Raw genomic sequence first — 9731 nt, forward strand, 5'->3', positions numbered from 1 at the left:
TTCTCCTAGAATCCGACCCCTACCCAGCTTCTCCCAGAATCTTTGAGCCACATTTGTTTTACAATCCTATCTAGTTAGGGTCTAATTAGATAGGATTGTAAAACAAATGGGCCTCAAAGATTCTAGGAGAAGCTGGGTAGGGGTCGGATTCTGGGAGAATCCCCAGATTCTGGCAAAAGAACTGGGCCTTCTTCAGGCTGCACGCAGGTTGATGTGCTGAAACAAGCCAAACCAAAATGTTTTCACCAAACAAAGTTCGTTTGTTTCGGCGCTTGAAGTCTATTTCATCATGGGGAAGAATATTTATTTTATGTTTTTGATGAGTTTTAAGTGCAGATAATATGCACAAAGATTTTCATCCATCTTGATTTGATTATAACCTGACGACCCATCCATGAAGGATAGGACACCATAACCTGTAGTGGCATCAACAACCATCTCAGTGATGGGTATAGGGAAATCATCTTTGGGACAAGCACGATTTAGATCTCTAAAATCGACACAAATTCGCAATTGCCCATTCTTTTTCGTAACAGGGACAATATTAGCTAACCAGCATGGATATTGTACCTCCTTTATGAATGCTGCGGTGATAAGCCTATCGACCTCGGTAATAATGTCATCTTGTAGTTCTGGGTGAAAGCGGCGTGAATGATGCTTTACTAGCCTCGAGGATCGATAGCAAGATTGTGAGTGGCGACTTAAGGGTCGAGCCCTGTCATTTCTTTGTAGGTCCATGCGAAACAATCCCGAAAATCCATTAGGAATTGTCGATAACTTTCTCATTCTTGTGGTGTGAGGGAGGCACTAATGAAAGTCGGACGTGGGTCCTCCTCTGTACCGAGATTGATTTCGACTAGCTCATCAACAGTGCATTGTCCGCCATCTTCAAGCTGAGTTGGGGTAGGAGCAACATTGATTACCTCTCCTTGCTTAATTGTCATGGCCTTATGAACGTGAGAAGAAGATAGTGTTAATTCTCCATCCCATAATCCATTTGCAACAACATGAAAGGAACGAAACTGATGAGAAGTTTGATATATATAATTACCATCATCCTCATCAGATGTTGTTTCTTTCTCTTCTTTACCTTGGTCATCATTTATGTGCGCCATATTACACATAAATTTGTGGTTAACATCACATTCTTCATCCTCTCTTTCAGAAGATTCTGAGAGGACATAGCCGAAACCGTATTTCAGTTGGCTTTTCTTACTTCTCTTTTTAATGAGCGTTTCTGTTTGATTCCACCACACTTCGCAAATGGCGGGAGGTGATGGCAACCTGCAATTTTGAAGTTTAATCCCGGATTGATATAATAAGCGTACCATTATAGGTTCAACTTTCATAGTAACCAATGCTTCCTCTATCAAAGCGAGAGGGGTAAAAATGGGGAATAGAATCACATGGTTTTACCTATGGTACCTTATAAAATAATGTAGGACTGGAGTTCTTGTATTGGCCTGGGATCAAGTGAACCTCCAATGGCATTGTCATATATACATACAATGACGGGGGTTGTTTAAGTGCACCCCCTTTGTTTTCTCTATTTCGTCCACCCTTCTTCTTACTCTCCCTTCCGTTGGTGTCACTTTTTCAAAAAGGGAGTTGATACATCTCCAACGTATCTATAATTTTTTATTGTTCCATGCTATTATATTATCTATTTTGGATGTTTTATATGCATTAATATGCTATTTTATATTATTTTTGGGACTAATTTATTAACCTAGGGCCCAGTGCCAGCTTCAGTTTTTTCCTTGTTATTGAGTTTTGCCTAAAAGGAATATCAAACGGAGTCTAATCGGAATGAAACCTTCGCGATGGTTTTTCTTGGACCTGAAGACATCCCAGAGACTTAGAGATCAAGTCGGAGGAGCCGTGAGGCGGCGACAAGTGGGGAGGGCACGCCTAGGGGGGTAGGACACGTCCCCACCCTTGTGGACCCCTCGCAGCTCCCCTGGCCGACCTCCTTCACCTATATATTCACATAGATACCAGAAGCCCTAGAGGGGGCATCGAAAACACTTTTCCACTGCTGTAACCTTCTGTATCCGCGTGATCTCATCTGGAGGGATTTTCCGGTTCTTTGCCGGAGGGGGATTCAACCACGGAGGGCATCTACATCATCACCATTGCCCTTCCGATGAAGCGTGAGTAGTTTACCACAGACCTACAGGTCCATAGCTAGTATCTAGATGGCTTCTTCTCTCTCTTTGATTCTCAATACCATGTTCTCCTCGATGTTTTTTGGAGATCTATCTGATGTAATCTTCTTTTGCGGTGTGTTTGTCGAGATCCGACGAATTGTGGATTTATGATCAGCTTATCTATGAATATTATTTGAGTCTTCTCTGAATTCTTATATGCATGATTTGATATCTTAGTAATTCTCTACGAACTATCGGTTTGGTTTGGCCAACTAGATTGGTTTTTCTTGTAATGGGAGAAGTGCTTTGGGTAGCGAGGCACGTATTGTATTGTTGTCGTCGAGTATAAAAAGATGGGGTTTTCATCATATTGCTTGAGTTAATTCCTCTACATCATGTCATATTACTTAAAGCGTTACTCTATTCTTCATGAACTTAATACTCTAGATGCAGGCAGGAGTCGTTCGATGTGTGGAGTAATAGTAGTAGATGCAGATAGGAGTCGGTCTACTTGACACAGACGTGATGCCTATATTGCATAATCATTTCCTTAGATATATTCATAACGTTGCGATTTTCTATGAATTGCTCGACATTAATTTGTTCACCCACCGTATTATTTGATTTCAAGAGAGAAGCCTGTAGTGAAACCTATGGCCCCTGGTCTATTTTCCATCATATTAGTTTCCGATCTACTATTTTTCAATATTTTACTTTCCAATCTATAAACCAAAAACCAAAAAATATTTTACCTTTTGTTTATTTATCTCTATCAGATCTCACTTTTCCAAGTAACCGTGAAGGGATTGACACCCCCTTTATCGCGTTGGGTGCAAGTTGTTTGATTGTTTGTGCAGGTATTGGTGATTTGTGCGTTGTCTCCTACTGGATTGATACCTTGGTTCTCATGCCGAGGGAAATACTTATCTCTACTTTGCTGCATCACCCTTTCCTCTTCAAGGGAAAAACCAATGCAAGCTCAAGAAGTACAAGGAAGAATTTTTGGCATCGTTGCCGGGGAGATCTACGCCAAACCAAGACACACCAAGTACCCATCATAAAACTCTCATCTCTTGCATTACATTATTTGCCATTCGCCTCATATTTTCCTCTCCCCCATTTCTAAAACGTTTTCAGAAAAACACAAAAAGATTTTCCTTTTATTCGCCCATCTTCCGTTCGTCTTTTCGTTTGCCCGTATGTCTTACTTGGATTGTTTGCTCGTTTGCTTGGTATAATTGTGTGTTTATTGAAAATCAAAAACAAAGTTTTTGGATTCCACTTAAAGTTTTCTACTTGGATCATCTTAGATCCATATGTGCTCATGCTGAAACCCTAACTAGTTTAGTTGAGGTAAAATCTTTAGATGAGCATGCTCATTTCATGTGTCACCGTTTGTCTGAAAAGGGAGACTCTTATGGAATCAAATAAATTGTTTGCTTTGTTATGCTTGGAATCTTTGTGAACTTTGTGACTTTAGTTGTTGCTCTAAGAACCCTAAAAACACCTTCCCTACCTATGTGAATTTAATGATAATGAAATCTTATCTTCTTATGAAAAGGGTGTTTATAGTTACTATGATATCGAACAAATTGAAGAATTTGTTGCTTTTAAGGGTGCTTATGAAGTTGCTTCTTGATTGAAAAGTATGATATTACTCTCTATAAATTTGAAATTTTGGACATATTTAAATATTTCTATGAAAACTATGCTCACAATGCATATTTCAAAGAATTTATTGAGAGAATGACTCTTGCTTTGGAAGAAAATAATGATATACATGAATCTATAGATAATTATGATTCCATTGATTTGATTGAGATATCTTCCCTTTATGAACATGATGCTTGCTATTCTTATGGCCATGATGCCAATTTTTATGGAGATGAATTTGCTATAGTTCCTTATGTTAAACATGAGAATATTGCTACTCCACCCATACTTGATAGTTCCTTGATTCAATAGCATAATTTCAATGATGTTATTATAAATTCTATTACTGTCAATTGTGTTAATGATATGCAAAACCCTAAGCTTGGGGATGCTAATTTTGCTATGTCTACTACTTGTTGCAATGATCATGATTGGGTTGATTCTTCTTATAATCTTGAAAATTTATTTATGCCCCATGATTAATATAAGGTTGATAATAATGTTTGCAACAATATTGAAAGTGGGTTTTAAAGAATGTCAACTTTTGATCCCACTACTTTGGATATTGATCAATCTTATGAATTTTTTGATAAAAGTGGGTTTGGAGAAGTAATGACTTTTTTATCTGTTAATCCCACTATTTTGAAAGAGTGTCAACTTTGCATGCATGTGGATCATGTAGAGAATATTTTATGTGATAGATATATTGTTGAATTTGATAATGATCCTACATGTAATTATTACGAGAGAGGAAAATATGGCTGTAGGAATTTTCATGTTACTAAATTACCTCTCGTTATGTTGAGATTGCTACTGGCTCTTTCTTCTTCCTTACATATGCTAGATCTTGCTTGTCTTGCTAATTTGTTTTCCTATAAAATGCCTATGCATAGGAAGTATGTTAGACTTAGATGTGATTTTCACATGCTATATGTTGCTCCTTTTGTGCTTCAAGTCTTGTCTTTCATGTGAGCATCATTAAATTAACCACGCCTAGCTAAAAGGCTTTAAAGAAAAGTGCTTGTTGGGAGACAACCCAATATTTTTATTTTCTGTTTTTGTGAAAATACACATTATTACTTCTGTAGTAATTGTGTTTTGGTGTTTTAGTTAGTGTTTGAGCCAAGTAAGACCTTTGGGATGCCTTACGACGATCATTGATTTGATTTTGCTGAAAAATAGGAACTTTTGCGCCCAGTGCAGAAATTTCAATAATTCACTGGAACTTGAAATCCTTCTGAAATATTTACACAAAATTGATATTCAAATTCTGCACGTCACCTAATATTTCAGAATTTTTAGAGTTACAGAAGTATGCGAAGTTTTCAGATTGCTACAAACTGTTCTGTTTTTGATAGATTCTATTTTTATGTGTTGTTTGCTTATTTTGATGAATCTATGGCTAGTATTGGGGGTATGAACCATGGAAAAGTTGTAATACAGTAGATATTACACCAAGAATGATATTACAACAGTACCTTGAGCGGTTATTTGCTTTGTTTTACTAACAGATCTCACGAGTTTTCTGTTGAATTTTGTGTTGTAAAGTTTTCAAGTTGTGGGTAAGGATTTGATGGACTATGGAATAAGGAATGGCAAGAGCCAAAGCTTGGGGATGCCCAAGGCACCCCAAGGTAATATTCAAGGACAACCAAGAGCCTAATCTTCGGGATGCCCTGGGAAAGCATCCCCTCTTTCGTCTTCGTCTATCGGTAACTTTACTTAAGGCTATATTTCTATTCACCACATGATATGCGTTTTGCTTGGAGCGTCTTGTATGATATGAGTCTTTGCTTTTTAGTTTGCCACAATCATCCTTGCTGTATACACCTTTTGAGAGGGACACACTTGAATCGTGATTTATTAGAATACTCTATGTGCTTCACTTATATCTTTTGATCTAGGAAATTTTGCTCTAGTGCTTCACTTATATCTTGCTTCACTTATACTAGGAAATTTTGCTCTAGAGCACGTCAGTGGATTTATTTTATAGAAATAGTTGAGCTCTCTTGCTTCACTTATACTAAGTAGTCCATAATTTCGTCCTAAGTAGTCCATAATTCTGTGCCTTGGTTAACGTGCTGAAAATAATACACCTTAGATAAAGGAATGGAGGGAGTATTATTTTGAGAGTCTTTAAAGAAGCATGGTATTTTGCTTGGGTTATGAATTTAGTCCTAATATGATAGACATCCAAGCGAGATATAATAAAAACTTTCATATATAGAGAGCATTGAATACTATGAACAGTCGGATTCACTAGTACGCGTCGGTGCTATACAAACGGTTTTTAACCCCTTTCCGCGATGCATTTGGAACCGTCGCTTAGTGAGTGACGGCGATAGGGGGGTCCTTCCCACACGACCCAGAAACCGTCGGGAATATGCCCTCCTGGCACACACACTCGGCAAAATGAAGTCGTGTGCGACCGGCGAGCGCTCAAATACAGAAATACCTACAGTAGAGCTAAAAAAATACAATTATATAGGCGAAATTGTTTCCGGTCGCAAGTACATCCCACACAGTAAGTCCCCATTAAACGTTCCCGTTCGTATGTACATCCCTCACAATCGCTCCAAGGAAAACGTTTCCGTTCACAGGTACATCACACACAATTTTTCCCGTTAAATCGTTTGTGATAGCGTTGCTATTGCACATGATATTAAAAATTTTATCGTTTGCGTTATTGAATGCATCACACACGGTCCGTAGAAGAAACTGTGTGGCAAAGGTTGTCCATCACACACAATTTTTATGTGGTAAACATTTGCGCAAGGTGGCCTAACGCAAACAGTTTTCAAGAGAAGGTCGTGTGTGATTGTTCATTGATCCAACATGGTTTATTCCTAGAAACTGTGTGCGTTTCTTGAGGTCATCGCCCACGGTATTTTCTCAATAACCGTTTGCAATAACAAAACCCAATTAGCAGGCTAATTCGCCTTTAGCAGGCTAATTGCACTATTATTAATAATTCATTTATTAATCTAATTGACATTCATATTAAGCACATAATATATTTCATTTCCACATTAAGGAAGCATGATTTCATAACTGAAATATATCAGAGTACAACATGACATAGCTTCAGCACTCAGCTACCCTATTACACAACTGCACTAGCGCCAAGTTTCACATGCAACATGTAGAACCTTTCGAAATTAGCATCATAGACGGTACATAGACAGATGCATCTCATTTGGAAAATTGCTGAAGCGAAAGGCGAATATTGATCCTTCGTTCATGTTGAAGGTCTTTGCAACTTTAGGCCAGTCACTACTAGAATCTGCAGATAGCCCTAGGGCTGAAATTATTCCCTAGAGCCAAATTGGACACCCTAGGGACACAAAGTATCCTAGGGTAAGAACTGACAACCCATGGGGTAGTATTCTTTCCTTAGGGTTTGCTGCCAGACCCAAGGGGTATTCTCTGGGTGGGACCAATCCAATGCCACGTTGGCAATGTTCCCTAGGGTTACTCATGAAAACCCTTAGGAAAGGGCTATGCCTAGGGTGAAGAAATGAAACCCTAGGGACCTAACACACACCGCTAACGGTGCCATGGCTCTCTCGTTAACACCGTGAAATATTCGTAGGGTTTGTAGTGTTAACTCTAGGGAGATTTGCACACACTTGATTTTCAATATATATTTTATACCTAATAGTTATATTTTAAATATACCCACCAAAGATATATAAATTTAATTCTATAGGGGAAAATATACATGTGGAAATGTAATTCTATAAGAAAACCATAGGTTGATTGATCACTTTTTTGGAAATGTAATTTGATAAAATCTATTTTGTGCACACTTGATGGGAAAATATAATAAGTATAGTAGCGAGTACTTACTACTGTACATATAATATACGCGTGTACAGTCCCAAAAATATACGCGTGTACAGGGGAGTATATTCTTTTGCAGAGGCTAGCTCAAATTCTTGCGTCTGTACGAAAGAAAAAAGAGGCTATCTCAAAGGGAAGTGTTTAGAAACGGCGCACCGGCCGAACCGTTCCGCCGGTTCACACGCCACGCTGGCAAACGCGCTCGCGCATCCCCGCCTCCTTCCTTACGCGCCTCCATCCCCTACCTTCAGCCTACGTGCGTGCACCTCTCCTCCCCCGAGCTGCGACTGGGCCTTCACGAACTCCATCGTCGGCGGCCAGGCGCTCCCTCGTCGGCCGTCATGGCTGCCTGCTGCGATGGCCAGATCCATCCTCAACCTACAGCCTTCAAGGGTGCACATCCCCTCCCCTCCTCCTCCTCCCGGGCAGCGACTGGGCCACCACAAGCTCCATCGCCGACGGCCAGGGCGCTCCCTCGCCGCCCGCCATAACTGCCTGCCCGCCATGCCCGGATCCACCGCGTATAGAAGTGTTGCAACCGTCACCTAAAAAAGCTTCAACGGCCATTCAAAAAAGTTTCAACCATAGACATAGAAAGCTTCAATGGCACTGCACAACAAGGGGAAGTTGCAACCATAGTTGAATTTTGCTACTACCGGCGAAGCTTTTTGCTACATCCATCAGGCGGAGCTCGGACCTCGCGACGACGACAACGATGTTTTGCTGCAACCATAGCAGGATTTTGCTACAACTAGCATCGTTTTTTGCTACAACCGGCATAATGTTTTGCTACATCCATCATGGCCGAGCTGCGACCCGCGACGACGACGACGACGGCTTTTTGTTACAACTGTCATAGGTATTTGCTACGTCCGGCAACGGGCTTTGTTACATCCGTTTATTTTTTTAGAATGCAAATGTTCGCTACAACCCATTGTTTTTTGTTGCAACCATGTCTCCATTTTTCTACGACCAACAACAAAAAATGCTACAACGGCCAATTATATTTGCTGGAACCAGTCAATCGTCAGCGAGGCGGAGCTGCATCCATGGCGTGCGCAGGAGGGATCCATCCATGGCGAGCGCGGACGGCGAAGCTGCATCCATGGCGAGCGCGGCCAGCGGAGCTGCATCCATGGCGAGCGCGGCCAGAGGAGCTACATCCATGGCGAGCGCGGATCTCCGACGAGCGCGGGCGGCGGAGCTGCATCCATGGCGACCGCTGTTCTTGGGCAAACGCAGAAGGCCGGCGAGGGCGCCCACCGGCGAAGAGGGAACGCCGCCGTGGTGCTTCAAGCTCGTCCGTTTTCTCGCGCGGTATGGCGTGGTCTCGGCGGCGCTCGGGGGGGAGTAGACAACGTTTCTGCGAGAGGAAGAAGGGAGCTGAGCTAATCGTTTTTTTACCTAGATCTGACGGTCTCCGCGATTTGATCTGACGGCCCGCGCGCGACCGGCCGAGACGTTGGGCCGGTGCGCCGGCGCAGATCACTGCCCTATCTCAAATTGGCTGTACACGCGCGCGCAGAATTGGTTGTATCACGCGCGTATCCAGCCCGCCAGTTTTTTAGGCGAGCGCGCGCATAATTGGTTGTACACGCGCCAAAGTTTCCCCTGTACATGCGCGAAGGCAGTTTTCCCCCAAATCCCTCCCCTGTAGACGCACGAGCTTCCTCCCAAATCCCACCCCAGTGCCGAGAGCGCCGCCAAATTAACACAAAAACCACGGCGGCGCAGCTCATCCATCGCCGTCCCGCCCGCGCCCTCCTCAAGCCATCGCCATTGTAGGCGGCGGTGGCCGCCGCCGCTGCAGACTTGGGCTCCCGCAGCTGCCGCTGCAGAGGCAGCCGGCAGCGGCGGCGGCAGCGTGGGCCTTGGCCAACCGGCCTCCCTCGGTAGCTTCGGACGCACCGGAGGTCTCCGCCGCTGCGATCCTCGCCCGGCCCTGCCGCCCTCGACGGATCCTAGCTAGCCTGCCGCCCTCGGTGCATCCTACCCTGCCGCCCACGACCGAGACCAACCTGCCGCAGCCGTAGACGTGTGCTTCAACTTCAGAAATCAGAACCAAGGCTTAATTAGGTGAGCTCA

Source organism: Triticum aestivum, chromosome 6B, assembly GCF_018294505.1.
Source record: "Triticum aestivum cultivar Chinese Spring chromosome 6B, IWGSC CS RefSeq v2.1, whole genome shotgun sequence".
Taxonomy (NCBI): Eukaryota; Viridiplantae; Streptophyta; class Magnoliopsida; order Poales; family Poaceae; genus Triticum; species Triticum aestivum.